The sequence below is a fragment of the Panthera onca genome, chromosome B1 (assembly GCF_046562875.1).
Source record: "Panthera onca isolate mPanOnc1 chromosome B1, mPanOnc1 haplotype 2, whole genome shotgun sequence".
Classification (NCBI taxonomy): Eukaryota; Metazoa; Chordata; class Mammalia; order Carnivora; family Felidae; genus Panthera; species Panthera onca.
The window spans coordinates 101,088,931-101,110,423 of NC_138342.1; the positions used below are offsets into that span (position 1 = coordinate 101,088,931).

Consider the following 21,493-nt stretch of genomic DNA (forward strand, 5'->3'; position numbering starts at 1 on the left):
CTGAATTTTAGAATCAGAGTATTCCAGCATAGGCATTTTAAATTGACTCTTAGGCTCTGGATTCCATATGTTCATTGAGAAGTATTTCTACCTTTCTTAACCCCAAAATGTAATTTATTCTTCTCATAGTATAAGCCTTCCCTAATTGTTATTTATTCATTCATAAATTGTTATTTATTCATTAAACTACTTCTACCTGGGTAAAATAACAATTTGGATTTCTTATAATCTATGCCAAACAGGTATATGCACCTCTAATTTAGACAGGCACAAGCTCCTTCTTATGGCAGAAAACTGTCTATCACAGAAAGTTGACCCCAATGTATACTTTCCAAGGTCAGGTCGCCTCTGAGAGAGGAGCGGTCTATATTGAACCAATAAATTCATTCTCCTAAAATTCTCAATCAGGTAAGTCACTCTTCATCTGGTTGGAACAACAGTCAGGTTCCTACAATGGATAAATTTCCACATGCAACCTAAACCCAGATAAATGGAGCTCTCCTCCCGATAGATATATTCTCTATCAGTATGTGAGAGGTAATTTCAGCAACCTTCCCCCAATCTTAACTCTGGGATAATCAGCATAAAGGTAACTAATTCAGTAGATTGAGCAGACCTCAGAGGAAGGTACCAGGAACACATCTAGTCTCATCCCTGAAAAGAAATGACAGTTGATGATATTCTATATATATATAACCTACCAGTCAGTGGAAAAGTTCAAATTTATATAACAGAAGGTTTAGTTAGAAAGGTCAAAGCAAATTTCCTGCCACTTGACTCTCATTTGTTTTCTCCAGTTTGAATTCCAGAAAAAGAAATGGGAATAACGAGTTAGCATTCTTCATGCCACTAAGGAATCTTCCTTCCAAATTATGTGGAAGGTAGGTATAACTTGGAGAAAATGTTCTTATTTTATGAGGCATTGACATATCTATCTTATATTTATCATTTTCTTTAGAGATAATTTAAAAATTGTTTAAGAATGTTTGAAAATCATGACAAAAAGAAGAACCATTGGTTATACTTGGAAAGAAATATTACAATTTAAAATATAATGTGGTCCATAACAAGATGTATTAATTTACATTTTTAAATAACTGATTGTGGCATTTGAAGTGATTGTAATATAATAGGTAAAGAGAAAATTATATTATTGTAAATATAATTCAGTCTATTAGGAGCAAGAAATTAATATCATAAAATTCCAAAATTAATTGGTTATATCAGATATATACAATTCCTTTTCCCCATTTTAAAAAATCTAATAGATTGTTAATCTAATAGTTTAATTTATTGGAATTTCATTTTACTTCCTTTTGTCAGTTTATTATAACTCTCTGCTATTTATTTTTGGGGTTATTTCAGAGTATATATTATACATCTGTAACCTCTCACAGTCTACCTCTAAGTGATATTCTAATACCTCACATATAGAATAAGAACTTTGGATATTGTGTCCTTCCATTACTTCCCTGTCTGTCTTTGTGCTATTGCTGTCATACATTTTACTTATACATATGTTATTAAGCCCGTAATACATTGTTGTCATTTTTTACTTTGAGTAGTTGATTGTATTTTTAAAGTATTAAGTAATAATTTAAAAAACTTGAAATGAGAGTGACCTGGGCAAAATCCTGAAAGGGGAATAAAGCTTGATATTATTCAATATACAGTGTGATTAATACAGTGATGTGGGATTGTGTCACAAAATGAGATCTCAGATATAGGCAGGAACCAAATTGTTATGGACCTGTGGGTTTTGGTTAAAAAATTTGACCTTTTATTCTGTTTCTGATGATAAATAAAGGATTTCTGTTTTTAAAAGATCATTTGGGGTACCTGGATGTGGCTCAGTCAGTTAAGGGTCTGATTCTTGACTTCGACTCTGGTCATGATCCCACGGTTGTGGGATCGAGGCTCAGTCTCCATGCTCAGCGAGGAGCTGATTCATTCTCTCTCTCTCTCTCTCTCTCTCTCTCTCTCCCTCCCTCCCTCCCTCCCTCCCTCCCTCCCTCCCTTTTTCCCTCTGTTCCCCCTGCCCCCCATTTGCACACGTGTGCACCTCTCTAAAAAAATAAAAAAAATAATAAGAAAAGATCATTTAGGCTGCTGCATAAAAGAGATTATAGAAAGCAGAAGCAGAAGCTCATGAACTATTGAGGTAGTTCATAAGATGGTGTTATTACACTAGGGTGGAGATGAAGTGAAGTAGATGAACTTGGGGTATATTTTGGAGACAGAACTCAAATTTTGATATTAGACTGAAGTTAGAATTCTGCATCTTGTCATATGACTTTGGAAATTTTTTTTAAAAAGTTTTCTTATATTTATTCTCACCTGCAGAATGGGGATTATAGGAAGTTTAAAACAACGCATAAAATGTAAGATTTATACCACGATGTCTGGCATGTAGTAGGTACTCAGTATGTAGTAGCTGTCATTCGTATCATGTCGTCGTAGTCCATAACTGATTTTCCTGTGTCCCGTGCTCTCTTCACACAAACATATCTCCACAGGGCCACTGGAACTATATTTTTATAAGTTACAGATGATAGCAATCCTTTGCTTAAGACGCCCCTGCAGTCCTTCTGATTACTATAAACTTCGTGGCACATACCAACGACATTATTTGTCTTTGCATCCTCATTTCTCACACCATTCTTCCCCCAGTTACTCTTGGCTCCAGAGCAGTGCTTCTCAAATTTTCATGTGGCTACAGCTTTCCAGGGCATCTTGTTAAAATGCAGACCCTGATTCTGGAGATCTGGGTGAGGCTTGAGGTTCAGCATTTCTAATAAGCTCCCAGGGATGCTTTTCTGCTGGTCTCTGGACCACACTTTGAGAATCATAGCAATAGAGTACATAACGTTCCTGCAAGCTTATTTTGGGTTTCTGTAATTTTGGCTTTTCTCGTCAGTCTGATCTTACTGTCTCCAGAGTGACCTTTCCTTATTTCTCAGCTTCATGAAATCATTCTCATCTTTCAAGGACGATGTAGCTCAAAGGTCACTTCCTCTATGAAATTTTCTTCAAACACCCATTACATTCACCACTACAGCTTCCCAACTGTTTGCTTTCCCCCTTCTCCATAGTATTTTGTAAATAGCTTTTATCACAGCACGTATTATTTTGCACTGCAGCTGATATTAGATTGTCGTCTTCGTTGTTGGACAGAGCTCTTTGAGGTCAAGCGCTGTGACTCTGTTTCTCAATAAGTTGCACAGCTCCTGGAACAAAGGGCACCTGCTCACTAGCTATTTCTGGAATAAATTAAACTGTGATGTGTACTTCTGAAAAGTGGTGAATCGCTCTGTATAGCAAATATTATTCCAAGTAAATAAAAAAGTTGTTGTTGTTTTAGCTCAAACTACTGATCTTACATTTCTTTATGTAAAATAATCCTACCCTTCTTAGATTTTCTTCACTGTTGTAGCTGGTCATCCAAAGCAATTATATATCCATAATCTGTATCTATTAATTCTTAACAGAGCAATCTATCTTTTCCGGGTTGGAAAGCCTCAGACTTTTTCTTAGCTAATGTCAAGCTAAAAATTTATAAATATTATATGCACTATGACTAATAATTTCATGATTTATTTTAACTGTGCTACCGGAGGGTAACATTTTTGCCTGAAGCTGGTAAGGAATGAGAAAAAGAATGGGAATATAACTGCCTTTTTAACATTTAAATAAAATAAAGAAAGAGTAGGAATGCTATTTATCTCTTAATATTGATAACCAAATCCCCCCCAAAAGTTCATTTCAAACTTTAACAAAAATTCTATTTACCTTATGGAAAAATTTAGAAATCACAGTGGATGAAAAGTGTCTTCTGGGCATGCAGGGCAGTGTAATTACTTCCATTTCTCAAGAATTCTTTAGGCTTTATGAAATTTTCTCAGAGAGAAATCAGGTTTGTCTTCTGCTCCCTGACACACCCTCACCCCACCAGTTCCCAACCAGGGAAAAATCTCTTTGAAGTCAATTAGATCTCCTTGCTTACATAGTAACATAAAATGGGAACAATTCCTAAAATGGCAAAGCTACAGATAATGTAGAGCTCTCAGCAGATTGGACAGAGGAATTGTGTTTTCCATATGCCCAGCCCTTGGTGTTGCTGATTTCAGTTAAGTAGACTTTCAAATTTTAATTTACATAACATTAACACTTTTCCCTGAGAATCGACAGTTTTATGGAGACATTTCCTTGTCTGTTCTCATGAAATTAAAAAAAAAAAAAATCCACAGGGCATTCATTAACACTTCTAAAAGTGACAGGCTGTGTCTTTATGCCATTTTCATTTGCACTGCTTCTGATCTTGCCATCACTAATTAAAAAAGGGAATTTAGGGTAATGTAAACAATGCTTTTTGGCCATACTAACAGCTATTTCTTGTCTGATAAAGGAGAAAAGTCTATAAGGTCTCTTGGATAAAGGATAAGGATATTTTCTTTATGACTTGGTTCTCAAGAGGCCTTGTAGTCTATGATGTTTGAGATCACACCCTTGGGAAACTTTCTTTTAAGTGTAGCTTCTATTACCTGCCATTCTGTGGTTGCCTCAGACCAGGAGGATACCCTTAAGTCAATCACTTTGGAGGGAAGGTAGGATTTAAATTGGGTCTTGAAAAAGGATTATAATGTTATTATTTGTATATTTATTTACTTATTTATTTATTTTTGAGAGAGAAGGTACAAGTTAAGTGAGGGCGAGAGAGAGAGAGAAGCAGGGCTCACCCAAAGTGGGGCTTGAGCTCAGCCCATGCAGGGCTCAAGCTCAGGAACTATGAGACCATGACCTGAGCTGGAGTCAGATGCTTATAACCAACTGAACCTCCCACCGCTTCTGAATATAATTTTAATGTAAGAAGGGGAGGTGGTTGGTTATGCTTGCTTAAGAAAGAATTGTCAGCTGAAACCTCAAAGATACGGAGAAGGCAGTAATATTTCAGGAGCAGCTCAATGATCAGCTTTGTTAGATAGTGATAGATAATTGAAAAAAGAAGCTTGAGACCAGATTGTTGAGAGACTTCAATTTGGAGCAAGTTGTTTGGACTTTATTCAGTATGTATTGAGGCTAATAAAGAGTTCTTTTAAATGGCAGGATAATAGCCGTATTAAATTTGGATGGGCATAGGTATGACATATCCTGGGACAGCAGTGAGGCAAGGAGGAAAATGCAGGAGAAGCAGCTTTGGCAAGCTGACCCCCATGTATTGTCTGGTCCATGGAAGCATACAAGTTCCATCAGTAAATGGAAAATTGTATGGATTTTATGTATTATATATGGAGAATTAGTGCGGTTTGGAGAGGTGAGGTTCAAAGCCCATGGCCAAGAGAGAATTCTTGAGACGTCTTCAGTGCAAAAAGGAGGTTTCATTAAAGCATAGGGGACATGACCTGTGGGCAGAAAGAGCGCGCACTGGGGTTGTGACTGGTGACTGATTATGTACTTTCAGGTTGGGAGTGGGTTAGGGATAGTGTAAGTCTCTAAGGAATTTGGAAACAAGGGGAAACTTGAGGGGCTAGCTGTTGTTAAGATAAGGTCATTTATTACTGTAGTAAAACCTTAGTCATGAGTCCCTTCAGATGTTTATTAGTGGGCAATATGTTTGTAGGATGATTGCTAACATGTACCTTGAGGAGGTAGAGATACAGGAAATTTCCAAAGGGATTTTCATATGCTAAAGAAGACTCACAGGATCCTGGGGGGTCTGGTTAGGATTGCCTTTTGGGGCATCTGGGTGTCTCAGTGGGTTGAGCATCTGACTTCAGCTCAGGCTCAGGTCATGATCTCACAGTCTGTGAGTTTGAGCCCCACCTCAGGCTTGCTGCTCTCAGAGCATAGCCCGCTTGGGATCTTCTGTCCCCCTCTCTCCCTGTCCCTTCCTCACTCATGCTTCTTTTCAAAAATAAATTAAAAATTTATTGCCCTTATTTGCCCTTAGCAAAGTGCCAACATGGAGGCAGCTGAGCTCTCAAAGGAAAATCAGTCTGCCTGCCTCAAGGGTTTGTCAAGGGGCTGCCAGTTGTAAGGAAATTTAATTTTTTTTCTTCTGCCTTTGTTTCCTACATCAGAGTAGCAATAAAGAATATTAAATAGCAATTTTTGGAAGTCAGGAAAATCAGAGTGCATGCCTCCACATCTTCCCATATCCTCTGCCAGAGGCGGACAAGTTCAGAGTGTAGTAATCAGGTAAAGAAGAGGGCTTATCATAATTGAGGCAAAGGACTAAGGAACCCTTGTGACTTGCTGAAGTTCAAAATAGCATCCCAATTCTACAGTTTGTGTAGGGGTGGTGTGAAATAGGGTAAACGTGGGGCTGGAATTCTAGGCCAGTTAATCTGACAGAAAGTAGAGAGGGAGATAGAGCCAGACACTCAGTCTAATGGATTAGGCCAACAGGATCTGGCTACCTGATCACCACAGGCTTATTACTCATCCGTTCATTGGACCCTAGGTTTGGTTGGTGAAGGAGGTGATAGGTCAAGGAAATCCAGCTGTCAGTGCTAGATTATTAGATCTGGAGAGGCCAATCTGATAGTGGTATTGAGGTTTCAAACTGCTATGGAGCAGTCTAGTCAGACTGGTTAGAAAAAAAAAAAAAGAGAGGAGACACATATTGTAAATGTCAGGAATAAGAGAAGTGACATCACTACAGATTATACAGATATTTAAAAGGATAATAGGGAAGAAGACATATAAATGGACAACAGGTAATGAAAAGGTGCTCAACATCATTAATAATGAGGAAAATGTGAACCAAAACCACAGTGACCTCACACTTGTTACAGTGGTTGTTATCAAAAAGACAGGAAATAACAAATGCTAGCAAGGATGTGGCAAAAAGGGAACCCTCATGCATTGTTGGTGGGAATGTAAATTGGTGAAGCCATTTTGGAGAATAGTGTGGAAGTTCCTCAAAATATTGAAAATAGAACTACCATATGATCCAGCAGTTCTAATCTCTGGGTATATATCCAAAAGAGATGAAAACACCAACTTGAAAAGATATATGCACCCCTGTGTTCATTGTAGCATTATGGAATATATGGAAACTTCCTAAGTGTCTATGGAAGGATGAATAAAGAAGATGTAGTGTATATGTCTCTATATGTATGTGCACATATATATATATATATATATATATATATATATATATACTACATAATGCTATATATATGTGGGTGTGTGTATATATATATATATATATATATATATATATATATATATAGCATTATGTAGTACTATACATTATGTAGTAATGGAATATTACTCAACCATAAAAAATAATGAAATCTTGTCATTTGCAACAACATAGATGGACCATGAAGGCATTATGCTAAGTGAAATAAGACTGGCAGAGAAAGACATACACTGTATGGTTTAATTTATATGAGGAATCTAAAAAGCAAAACAAAAAACCCCCTAAACTAAATCCATAAATATAGAGAAAAGATTGGTGGTTGCCAGATGTTGGGGGGGGGGGGGTGGAATAGTTGGAAGTGGTTAAAAGGTATAAACTAGTTATATATAAGCCCTGGGGATGTAATGTATAGCATGCTGACTGTAGTTAATACTATACTGTTTATTTGAAAGTTGGTGAGAGTAAATCTTAAAAGTTCTCATCACAAGAGAAAAATTGTACCTAGGTATGGTGATAAACGTTAATTAAGCTTATTGTGGTGGTCATTCATATGCATGAATATATGTATATATCAAATCATTATGTTGTAAACCTAAAACTAATACAGTGTTATATGTCATTTTTATCTCAATAAAGAAAGATAATAGAGGAATATTATGTATAATTTCATGTTAATAATTAAGATAACTTAATTGATGTAGAAAAATTTCTTGAAAGACATAAACTATCAAAGAAAATTTTAAAAAATCAATTACAGCAATATAAAGAAGTGATACTATGTCATGACCAAGATAAACCCAGGAATGCAAGGTTAGTTTAACATTTGAAAATCTCTCAATGTAATAACCAAAGATAAGCTCAATATATGCAGAAAAACATTTGACAAAATCCAATGTCCAATCTTTCAGAAAGCTAGGAATAAAAGAGAACTTCCTTAACCTGCTAAAGAATTATTAAAAAACTTATAATTAAAATTATATTCCATGATGAAAGACTGGGTATTTTCTTCTCTAAGATCAGGAAAAAGTGAAGGTTATCTGCTTTCACCACTTACATTCAATATTGTAGGTTCTAGACAGCACAATAAAGGGAGAAAAAAACCCTCCTCAAATCCAGAGGCCTACAGAATGAGAAGAAAGAGGTAAAATTGTCTTTATTGACAAATGGCAAGATTGTCTCCATAGAAGATCCAATTGAATCTACAAAAACTTATTCAAACTAATAAGTGGATTTTGCAAACTTATACGACACAAAATCAATACACAAAAAATCAATTATAAAATGGCCTCTACCAGTACAGTTTTGCTAAATTGAATTGTTTTAGGATTAGTTGAAAGTCAGGTACCTCCCTATTTGTATATATCACTTTTTCATGGATACCAAGCTGTTAACATCCATATAGAGACTAAAATCTACTTTGTTTTCTGTCTTGAGTTTATTGCTTGTCCTCTAAAACAGCAGTGATTGAAGTTATACCTACGAAGGACTCTTCAGTTCTTCAACTTTGTTCCATTTATTCTATTCTTCTTTTGTTCTACTTAATTCTTGCATTCCAGGCTATTTTATTGGCAAATATATTACCTCACAAAAATCAAAGACCTCGTCTGATGTGGAGTTTCATAATTTCCTTCAATCTTTTGTCTTAACTTGCTTACTTCACTCAAATATTCTAAATAGCAATATTCCAGGATTTTTTATGTCAGATATTTAGATGAAGAATAGAATTGTAAGAAGTAAATAAAAATTTTATCTGCATTGCATAATTGTTACCTCTAGACCAATTCCCAGGGTCTGATTTGACACAGGTGGGCCTTAAAAAGTTGGCTGATTTCCAAGACATCTCCTACACAGACATTGACAAAGCAACTGGTTTCAGCGTCATTTATGGTCCATACGAGTGATTATGCTTAACTGACATTAAGAATGTTCTTTTTCTGTATTTCCATCCAAATGGTCCATAAATAATGTGACACCCTATCCATGCATTTGAGTGAGAATAGCACTGATTTATTTGTCTGTGTTTTTTAGGATGAGAGAGGAGGTTTTTTTGAGGTTTTTTTGATGGAAACATTTCATATTGTGAAATGATAAAACATGATGGAAAACAATGAGTCAAAGATATGGGTAATTTAGAAGTGTATTTTTCTGAAAGAATAGAAATAAGAAAAGCAACATTTATACCAAGTAATTCATAAATCTACCTATTCTTAACTTTTTAATTTATTTATTTATTTCAGAGAGAGAGAGAATGTGAGCCGAAGAGAGGGGCAGAGGGAGAGAGAGAGATAATCTCAAGCAGGCTCTACACAGTCAGTGTAGAGCCCAATGTGGGGCTTGACCCTGGGATCATGAGCGGAAATCAAGAGTCAGAGGTTCAACTGACTGAGCCACCCAGGAGCCCCAATATACCTATTCTAAAATAGTTTTTCACATTCTTCGACGCTGAGAAGAAACTAATGACAACCATTATTATATAGTAAAATGTTATGTAGTGAAGCAAAGGTGTCCCAAGTACTCCAGCTTTCTGATATCACCTACATTTATTTTTTTCTATATCCAAATGTAATAGATGAATTCCCATTTTAAGTATTGTGAGAAGCATACTGCCTTGCTCAATATCTCTACTGATTCTTGGTTTGGGTGGGATAATTTCTAGTCTGCTCTAAATTAGTGCTCTTGTATATTTCTCAATTCCTATAATTTTCTTTAGATTCTGTCCTTTTTCTACTCTGCTTCTCTCTTAAGTGTAGGACTCAACCTTGGTTTTTAGTTTCCTCAAGCTATAGTACAACAAGGGTATATATGTAAGTGGCTTAGGTTTGATGGTTAATATAGGAGGATTAAAGACAGAAAAAATTAAAAAAGCAAATTAAATCAGGCCAGTAGTTTTTTTTTAAGTTTATTTATTTTGAGAGAGCGAGTGTGCACACACAAGGAGGGGAGACAGAGAGATAAAGATAGAGAGAAAGACAGAGTATTGGGGGGAGGGGCAGAAAGAGAGGAAAAGAGAGAGAATCCAAGTAGACTCTGCACTGTCAGTGCAGAGCTCTACATGGGGCTCGAACTCACAAACCAGGAGATCATGACCTGAGCTGAAACCAAGAGTCAGAAGCTCAACCAACTGAGCCACCCAGGCACCCCCAGGGCATTAGTTCTTAAAAGTCCTCTGGCCGTGTTGACTACTAGAAATTTCTCCTTGGCCATCTTTCTTCTTTGTTGTCAGTTTTCTGAATTCCTTTTTTCTCCCTCTGTCAGATCCTTCTGTCATCTCTAGTAATTCAAGTAACTGGCCTCCATATCTCTATCATCTCTTTCCTATCAATGGAAAAAGTGCACAATTTTTTTCTAAATAAACAAAATCAAGATATTTTTTCCCCCACATTAGCTGTTTAGTACAAGAAAATACAGAACTCTTCTAGTAAGTAAAACAAGTAATAGAAATGTTTCATTATTTTTTTCATAGATTGAGATGTTGAACAATTTGTGGAGCACACCACATACTGACTTGCTGGCTTGGTATCCAGTTGATTGGATGGATGTATGGTTGTCCTTGTTGACAACAGTGTCGTTCTAATTGATTTGGGTCCGTGCCCGGCAGTTATTATATACTTTGAATATCATCTCAGGCTAAATTATTTTCTTATTTGAACTAAAAGTACACATTAATGTAATTTTATTTTTAGTGTTTTGTAGTTATTATATGTGTTTTCAGTTGACCCATTTTAGGTTGCTTTTCTTTCATGCTTTTAACTAAAGTTTGATAAGACTTATGTTTCTTAAAGAAATAATAAACATATGCATGAAGAAAAATGCCTAGTAAAATGTATTGTTTGCTCTTTCCTTTTTTCCTAATCTTCCTTATTCAAAATCTAGTTGCAAATGATGTGATTTTTCCCAGTGGCAAATGGATCAGAGTCTAGCATTTAAAAACATTTTACATTGAAATTCTCAAAACCTTTTGCCATTTCTGTGTTTCCTACTTTATGAGATATTTGGTAAGTTAAAAAAAATCTCAAAGCTGACCTGAGTAATTTTGAAATCTGAAAAACTAAAATTTCAGTGTACATAATATATTTAGGCATACTATTTGTTTAGATTCATCTTGTAGCTGATTTTCTCTGATTTAGGTATAAACTTACAAAAGTCAGCACCACAATGCCTTAATCATATGTATCATACTAGTCTGACTGCTAGGGTGTTTACTTCAAGAGTATTGCTTGACTCAGTGTTTGTAGTCTCAAAAATTTTGAATCTAATTTCCAGGAATCAGTCCATAACTTGAAATAAGACAATATTTTCTCAAAACAAGCAAACAAACAACCCCAACAAAAACACCATCTCTCCTAGATTTATTTATAACCTCTGAGAAGCAAGGATTTTTTTTTTAATCCTGGGGCTATGGGAATAGGATGAGTTCAGTTCTGTGTAAATTTAATAGCTCCTAAGGTGTCAGTAAGTAGATGGTTTTGCTGTAGCTGGTAAAGATGCCAGTCAGTGCTGGCTCCTTTGTGGGTGCTGACATCACTACTACAGTAAAAGAAGCAGCAGGAAGGCCACTGTTTACTTTTTTAAAGTTCTAAATTAACCCTTTGAAGTGAAGTTAACACTTTTCAAATGTCAGATTTACAATTTAAGATGAACAGTGCAGAAATTCCAAGAGCCTACAAGTAATTAGAGCTGAGTGGTAAGCACAGCATAATAGATAGAGTTGTCCAGTCACTATGTTGTACACCTGAAACTAATGTAACAGTGTGTCAACTCTGCTTCCGTGGAGTGGGAGGGCGGGGGTGCTTAGATCTGAAAACCAAATTTCTTTAGTATATCTTAGTTCTTAAGATACATCATATTTCAAAGATTCTACCATTTACATCTCATTTTACATTTTAACATTTCTGGAAATGGGTTGTGTCTTGTGGTTCTGATATAGTTGTCATTGTTTGTTCACACGCATAAAAACCAGAAGAATAGGGGGACTTGGGTGGTTCAGTCAGTTGAGCATCGGACTCTTGATTTTGGCTCAGGTCATGATCTCATGGTTTGTCGGATCAAGCCCCGCATAGGTTTCCGCACTGGCAGTGTGGAGCCTGCTTGGGATTCTCTTTTGCTCTCTTTCTCTTGATCTGCCCCACCCCTGCTCACACGTGTGTGCACTCTCTCTCTCTCAAAATAATGAACATTAAAAAAAAAAAAAAGAAGACCTACGGAATGAAAGTCAGCAACTTGGAATAAAATTGCAGAGACATGATGGCATAGATGATAATACCATGTGGGAAAACATGGTCACCCATGAGTCTAGTTGAAAATATTTGGAAATGTTGGACTTAGGACATGAGTAAGCTTTAGGAATACCCTAACCAACTTGTTTTGTTTATATTTGTTTATATAGACTCAAGAATGACACAAGATAAAAATCTAAGGAAAAAAAAAACTTAACTAAACTTACTAAGATTAGTAAGTATTGAAAAGCCCTTTCAAGGGGTGCCTGGGTGGCTTAGTTGGTTGAGCGTCCAGCTTTGGTCTGGTTCATGATCTGGCGGTTCATGGGTTCGAGCCCCGCATCGGGCTCTGTGCTGACAGTTCAGAGCCTGGAACCTGCTTTGGATTCTATGTCTCCCTCTCTCTCTGCCCCTCCCCCGCTCACACTCTGTCTCTCTCAAAAATAAATAAACATTTAAAAAAATTAAAAAAAAAAAGCCCTTTCAATAAGTATGTAGTTCAAGTTCTGAGTTACAGAAAACATTCTTTTATAACTTGTATAGCAGTATTTTTTTTCCTTTCTTTGTGGCACATCCTTACAATCATGGTATTATGATTGTGAAGTGAACATACATTATGAAATGTTAGAATTTTTGAGTTGCTAATTTTAAAGAGGTTTTTGTTGTTGTGTCTTTTAAAGGGGTGATATGAATCATATCAAAGGCATTGAAGCCTTTCTCAGAGAGATTGAAAAATAAAATTTTAAAGGATTTAAATTTCTTTTCATTCTCATAATTAACATTCTTTTGGAGAACTATTTCCAAATACATTCTTTAAAAGTGAACTTCAAAGTCTAACATTGGGCCATAAGTAAACTACTCTGTCTTGTTTATTATAGACAATCATCTTTGAGGGTTTTGAAGTTTAGTTTGGAAGAGGATTTAGCACTCTGCAAGTTTATATTTAAGATTGCAATATTGACTGATTATCTTTTAAAAAATGTCATAGGCATAATAAATTGCTTGCAACACTCAATATTTTTCAGAGTGTTTGCCATTACTGTACTTGATGATTGTTATTAAAAAAAATCTCTCTGATCCCCCTTTCTGAAGAGGAAACCAAAATTACTTCTCAATCACTTCACTGTCTAGATATAATCTGTGATTTAATATTGCTAAACCAAGACAGCAACACCTCATTTTCCCAGCATTGCCCAAACAAGATATGTTTCATGTCAGTAAATTTCCCAAATAACTGAAGCATATACATTTAAATGGCAAACCAATTTTTTTTTACTATTTCTGATAGAAATATTTCTACAGCACATCTTTCTGTTATTCTTATATACAGAATACTGAAAAAAAATCTCTAAAATTTTGTGTTATGCAGCAATCTCTAGAGAGAAACTGCTTTAGTTGTTGATAGGTCTTTTAGCATAAGTAAAAAATGGAAAAAGAGGAATCAGTTGGGAGAGGTGGACTACACTCAAAACTAAATGGACTTTTGCCTTTGGTAGAACATATGAACCCATTATTGCCACCATCAGTCACAGCAGAGGGCCTGCTCCACCTGGCCCCACAGGCTCCCTCTTGGTTGGGGGGAGAGGGTGCCGGGGCGGGGGGGGGGGGGGGGGAGGAGGACGGCGGTATCACCTGCTCAGGTGCCGAACTCTCTCAGATGTGCCCTTTTTTTTTCCTCCAGAGGGGCAGGTGCCTGAGCTTGCTGCCCTATTTGATTGACAGTTCCAACGTATTCTCATCAATAACTGAATTTTAAGCATCACCTCACTCTATGTTAGGAAACCCTACATTCTTCTTTCTATTCACTTAGCCATCAAATTTTGAGACCTTGGCATTGTCTGTGATTTTCTCCATTTCCTGTCTTCAGCTAGGTCAGTTGTTCCTCTGCTTTTCCCTTTACATCTCTACTCTTAATCCCCTCTTTTTAAACTTTAATTTGTATTTTTTGTTCTATTACTGCTTTTTCCTAGAATATTCCAGTTTGTCATATGCTTGATCTTTAGGCCTCCAGTCTCTTCAATTTCCAGTGTATTAGGTACAGAACTGACTAATCTTCTCAAAGTGAAGTTCCTGTTCAAAAATCTTCAGTGGTTGCCTATTTTTGTTTTTTTGTTTTAAAAATTTTTTCTTATTTTTTTCTTTTTTTACTAAATAATGAAATACAATTACCAGTGGAGGCTGAATTCTGTTTGGTCACATATGGATAAAAGGATTTGTAATTATTTTAACATTAAACACCTAAATCCTTTCTGACCAATCATCTATATGGCAACCTGCTCTAAAATCTCCTTAGGCATTAGGATTGAATGTATCAAATACATCAATTTTAATTTCCATGATAAATTATTGGAAAATTTTCTCTACACACTCTTCTGAAACCACTCAGGAGATTCGTTGACCTTTTGAAACTTATCTACAAATACTGAAGACATACTTGTACATTTTTTGAGCAACTTGAGATATCCCTGAAATTTTTTTTATAAATTCCTTAATCCTTTTTTAAAAAAATATTTAAGAAATTAAACATAGTTGAGATGTAGTTCACTTATAACATTGTGTAAGTTTAAGGTATACAGGGTGTTGGTTTAATACACTTATATATTGCAAAATGATTATCACCATAGTATTGGCTAATACGTCTGTCCTGTGACATAGTTACTATTTCTTTTTTGTAGTGGGAACACTTAAGATCTACTCTTTCATCAACTTTAAGGTATATAATTAACTATAATAATATAAATATAAATATATATAAATAAAACAAAGTATTATTAGCTATAATCATCATATTCTACATTAGAGTCCCAGAACTTGTTAATCTTGTAAGAAAAGTTTACAGCCTTTAACTAAAACCTTTGTGTTTCCCCCAAACCCCAGCTACTGATAACCACAATTTTGGGTATTTCTTAGTGTGTATTCACTTCTATATTTCATTTTTTGTCACAATTTTAACTGAGATGCTACTATGTGCCAATGTACCAGGTGTTATAGATGTGATGGTACACAAAAACGGATATGATTTTTCCCCTTATCTAGCCTATGGACTAGCCTTTCTTATCACTTTGGGTTGAAATTTATGTTTTCACTGTATATTCTATTTTTAGAACTTGTAGATCGTTTCCTTTGCTGGAGAAAAAAAAAATCTATTGTCTGTTAGCCAATTGCTCTCTTCCTCAAGAAGTAGGGTTCTTCTTTTCCTGCCTTTTCTTTTCTCATTGCCTAAAACATGATGGATACCTTATATTGTCCTAAGTATTTTTCACAAGTCTCAGCTTATTTTGAATATAGCACTTTTGACACTGATTTAAAACATACTATGTATATAGCTGTGCATGTTTTTTAGCTTTACGGTATATCATATGTGTTTTTCCATTTAATTAAATATATCTTGAAAACATAATATTTAATATCTGTTTAATAGTCCATCTTATTTAGCCATCCCCTATTTTGAGCTATTTGGTTTGAGTCCAATTTTTTTTTCCTGTTCTGCAATTTTAAATAATGCTTCTATGAACATCCTGGTACATAATTCTTTGCCTGTGTTTCTGATTATTTCCTTATGTTGTACTCTTGCCTCCAAATACTGTCCATTTCTTGTGCCCAGGGACTAAGTAGACTGGCTGTTTTTCCAATCTATGTCCCGTGAATATATTTTTCACTCCGTGATCTTTAGAACTTTTTTGATGACTGACCAGATGGAGTGTTGCCCATCTGTGCCTCAAGATCTTCCACAAACCCCCTTAACTTACACTGTTGCAGCAGCCTAAGACCCCTGTAAAGACAGGAGAAGGAAGATAAGGGCCTACACACCTTGCGGGGTGATGATGATGGTAGGAAAGATAAACTCTAGTCGTTTTTCCTGGAGCTGTGCCTGTAGTGTGAGAGTGTGTGTGTGTGTGTGTGTGTGTGTGTGTGTGTATGCGTGTGTGTGTGGTGGGAAGAGAGCAACTGTTGCTGCTTGATATAGACTGAATTGTGTCCCCCTTTCACCCCAGTTCATATGTTGAAGTCATAACCCCTGATATGATGCTATTTGAAGATAGGGCATTTGGGAAGTAATTAGGTTTAGATGAGTTCATGAGGGTGAAGCCTTCATGATGGGATTGGTACCCATATAAGAAGAAACACCTGAGAGTTTGCCTCCCCTCTCTCTACTGTGTGAGGACAGTGAGAAGTCAGCATCTGCAAGCCAGGAAGAGATCTCTCACCAGGAACCCAATCGGCCCACATCTTGATTTTGGACTTCAGAGCCTTCAGAAACGTGAGAAAATAAATTTCTGTTGTTTAAGTCACTCAGTGTATGGTATTTTGTTATGGTAGCCCAACCCAATGTACTGTTGCAGTCAATTTGTTTATGATTCCCTTTGAGTTGGGAAAATGGTGATACACAGATGTTTTAGACTGCTACTGAAGATTAGCCTTAAAAAGCCTGAAACCCCAAACCAAAAAGCTTAGTCAACTACAGTGAAATATTTTGCCTCATTTCTATTAGTACTTCTTTAGTCTTGCTACTTTTTTCTTATTCTCCTTTTCCTTTGTGTAGTGTTACAGATGTTTAAACTACGTAAACTGTACACGCTATTTCATCTTCAGTCTTTCTGTGGATTTAACCTGTAGTTCAAATCAAGAAAGAATTGACTGATAATCATTTCAAAGAGAGTCTTTTTAAATATCCAGTCATTATATAGGCTATTTTAAATTCTTGGTAACTGAAAAAATAATTGAATATGGAACATTCTTTTTAGCTCCTCCTTTTGGTTATCAATTCCTGTTAAATTATAATATTATAATTTTTCATTTTTATGCAATTTCTAGAATTTAATGTTTCAGTTTTGTTTGTGTGGTGATTGAGGAGATTACTTACATATTGTCAGTGGATTATAAAGAAGAATTACTTATGTAGAACCATGTTTCTGGCACCTTGTGGCATGGGGTTTTCTTTGTCCGTGTTGACTGTTTTGCCTCATTAGGCATGCTGTTGTAAATGAATTGTTGGATGTAATTCATACCAAGAAATATTTGTCTTCTGTGACCACTATGTGTTGTGGGGATGTGTGAGCTCGGAAATCTGTCGGGCTGTAAGTTTTCCTTTAGAATGTTTGAAGAGCCCTCAGGTGCTGTTGAAAGTGAAGGATAGGACTATTCTCAGGAAAACAAAGGTTTTTATTACATTTTCTCATGTAATGAGGATATCCAGAGAAAAGAAAAAAACAACAACAACAAAGCAATAAATTCACACATGTAGTGCCATATGCCAACAAGAGAAATGACTGACCAAACAGAAAAAAAGTCCCCAGTGGGTCTCCGCAAGCCTACGTTTATTTCCTCATGCTGCTTGTGGATCTTTCAGAGGAGAAATCAAACACCCCAACTAACACCAAACAAGTACATGTTCCTGGGATTTGTGTGTGTCCCGCTATGAATCCAGAACATTTTCAAATAAACAGAGTAGGCTGTAAAGGTAGGAAATTAAATCGACTGGCCAAATATCCCTGGAGATTATGGTAATTATGTGTGTTAAATATTTATACTTATATTTATATATTTAGTGTGATTCAGTAAAGATCTAAGAGTTGATACCAAAGCAGATGCTCCTAAATTCTTTGGCATTTTTATTACATGAAAATGTCTGATAGCCTTGAGATAAACTGTCATGCTACTAGGCCAGTCAACCGTGTCTCTGTTCCTCTGGCATGGCAGGCTGAAGGAATTGCCAGGGATGGAGGTGAAGAGTCCTGGCTCTGATATTTTCCAGAGCGTGGAAGCAGTAGGATTTCTTAAGATGCCAGGTTAAACATTTTGGATATACCTTAAATGCCTGTGAAATAAGGAGCATACTCAGGATTCTACCGGATGGTTTCTATTAACTGAGCTCCATAAAGATCTTTAGTTTTATTTGTCTCCCCTCACTCCTACACTGGGATGAAGATGAATTTTTTTTAATTCTTCAGTTCTATTGGAGAAGTAAGGTACTTTGGGCACTCAAGGAGAAGTCTGATGGGTGGCGTGCATACTTGTATCTGTACTAACTGCCTTTGGTAGCAATTACATTGAAATAAGTGTAGATGAGATGAAAATTCTAATCTAATTTAACTGAAGACTCACCAAATCTATCTTTTCACATCACAGTGTAAAAAAACAACTTGTGACTGCCATATCAAATGAAACTTGTTTTCCTGCCCACTTGATTGTTTTCTCTAAAAGAATCTTAATACTTTTTTTTATATGTTTTATTTATTTTTGACAGTGTGTAAGCAGGGGAGGGGTGGTGGGGGAGGGAGGGCAGGGAAGAAGGTCCTAAATGGGGCTCTGTGCTGATAGGCTGACATTGGCAACAAGCCATGTGGGGCTGGAACTCAGAACCATGAAATCATGACCTGGGCCAAAGTCTGACATTCAACCAACTGAGCCACTTAGGCACCCCTAAAAAAATCTTAATTCTTCATGAAATGTAATAGGAGGTGGGTTATTTCTAGTTTCTGGCACTTTGGCTAAGATAGCAGAGTTGGTATATACATTTATGTAGTTACCTAAGGGGAGTTCTCAGAACACGGGTTCAGACATTCTCAGTAAAGTCTCAAGTTATCGAGCACCACCAGTTATCTTTTTGTATACATTTGACCTGCTTTGCTTAAGAAAGCACACGCTTTAAGCCCTGAATCTCATCAACGGTTTCTAGCAAGGTGCTGTTTTCTTCTAATATCCTTTGTAAATCTGGTTGTTCTTTTTATGTGTAATTCTGGAATGGTTTAGGTAGGAGAGGTTTTGGTCTTTCACTTGAGCACAGTAGCTTACTGTCTCTGAAGGTTGTGGGTCTCTGTCAGGCTAAATATGTATCTGAGTCATGGTGGTGGGAGGGATATTTTAAAGTCCTTTTCAGTGGGACTCACTTTATATTTGACACCTAACCTGAAATGTCTTCACTGGTGGCCAGGGCCATGACAATATCTGTGTAACAGCAGTAAATCTTCAGGAGACAACAATGATGGGCAATATCATTTCAATGCCTGGTGACCACATCATACAATGTCCCTGTTAACATTATGGAGAAGACACTGGAATATGCATAGCATCTAGGTGGCCTTGCTTAGGTAGAAAAAAGCTGGGATGAAGACTGATATAACAGTTTTAGAAAAGGAGTCTGGGGCCATGTATGGACAATAAAAGAAGTAGGTAGGGAGGCTCACATTTCAAGATTCAAGAGACTGTTTGGAATGACCAATAAGAGCAATAAGAGGCACTTACATATAGAAGCAACATTCTGGATTTCTTGTTCCAGGGTCAAGCAAAATTTGTTATCAGATAGAGGAGCCAGGTACCAGACAAGAACAAATCCCAGGGAGATAAGTGAAATCTGCATCAGAAAACTGAGTGGGCATCCGCGTGTATTAAGAGAAGCAGGCTAAAAGTAGGCGAGGATGGCTCTGAGAAACTTGTCCGAGGGTGTGCTGCCTTACCAATGACTTTTGTTCATGGGAGATGCTTCCACAGTGAGGGAAGCAGACCACTCTGATGTAACCACTTTTAACATTCATATTGATGCAGTTATTTTGACTGAGGAACATTTCATCAGGTAGTTTTGGTGAAGCCACATCAAAATGACTCTCAAAATACAAAAATTCCACCTTTTTATTAGCAAAAGTTATCCCTTTTATTTCTTCTATCCCTATTCCATGCTTTACTTGCAAGAAAAATTTTACTTTCTCCTTTATTGTTTTATTTGCAAACTTTTTTTTTTAAGTTTCTTTATTTATTTTGAGAGAGAGAGAGTATGAGCAGGGTAGGGGCAGAGAGAGAGAGAGGAAGAGAGAGAGAATCCCAAGCAGGCTCCATGCTGTCAGCACAGAACCTGATGCAGGGCTGGAACACACAAACCATGAGATCATGACCTGAGCTGAGTCAAGAGTCAGATGCTTAACTGACTGAGCCACCCAGGTACCCCTTATTTGTAAACCTTTTATTATGTAAAACATTTATTATGTTTTACTTGTCTTTCAAGTCTCCAACATGTTTTATACTAGAGAAGTAAGATGTGCTTCTGGAGGCAAATTTAAAAAATACAAAAATATGTATATTACTTTATAGTAAAGAAGTCAAGATTCTCTGATCCTCTCCATTCCCACCTCCTAGAGTTAACCACCATTAATAATTTACGCTGAACTTCTCAAGAATAGTCAGGTAAGATTTCTTGTACAGCAGTGGAAAAAAAAGGTTTGGTTGAGTCCTTAGGAGGTATTAGTCAAGTCTTTAGTAAGATGCTCAGCTGTAGCAGTATGCAAAAACAACTAAAATTCGATTGAAATTTTGGCTGAGGCACTGAGATAAAAGGTTTATGAGAATTAAAGATTAAGAGGAAGATTTTGAGAGGGGAGTATTTGGATGCTGTAACTCTCCTAACCTACGGTGGGCAGGATGGAGGTGTTTGCCCCTTCATAGTCAGTGGAGAAGGGCTTTGGAAAGACCCTTTGAGTGTTGGTTGTCTGCTGGGCATGGCAGGCTAGGTCAGGTCTGACCTGTGCCTGAGCAAGCTAGTGGGTAAGGGGTCAAGTCTGATAAATCCGTTGAAGATGTCCTAGGTGACTTGGAGTTAGTATATACAATTGGTTTTCAAGATGATATGAAAACTAATGATTTCATGATGAATAATGAATAATATCACATTCAGTATCTAGAAATTAAATACAGAAGCTACATTTTATTTATTTTTTTAATGAAAAACAATTTTTTTTTTTTTTTTGCTTTCCTACCTCCTCCATGTATCTTATCTTTTGACTATTTCTCTGAGGTAATAGGGAAACCTCTTAATAGGGAAAAGACCTATGTGGTTTTGAAAATTCACTTTAAAAAGGAATTTTTGATATGAGAGACTTAACACTCTTAGTTTTATTTGAAAATGTAACATTTATGTTCAGAGTAAGGTGAAATAAAAATGTATACACACATCTTAAATAATTTTAAATAGAATGACGTTGTGTAATATACATTTTTCTTTTCCATGAAATTTGAAATTTTAGTTGGAAGAAAAAATATGTCAAAACTATAAGTCATTGAATTAAACATTTAAAATTGGTGAATTTTACTGTATATAATTTATACTTTACAAAACCTGATTTAAAAAATACATTTCCTG

At 36.2% G+C, this 21,493-nt stretch overlaps 1 long non-coding RNA gene across 1 annotated transcript in view; it reads left to right on the forward strand.

Moving 5' to 3' along the window:
• The window catches only part of LOC132692147 (uncharacterized), a 33,191-nt gene extending 20,592 nt beyond the window's left edge, over positions 1-12,599 (forward strand). Inside the window, exons 3-4 of the long non-coding RNA XR_009616207.3 lie at positions 798-881; positions 12,534-12,599. This is a non-coding gene — a long non-coding RNA (uncharacterized LOC132692147). The remainder of the gene's footprint in view (positions 1-797; positions 882-12,533) is intronic.
• Positions 12,600-21,493: the final 8,894 nt, after the last annotated feature.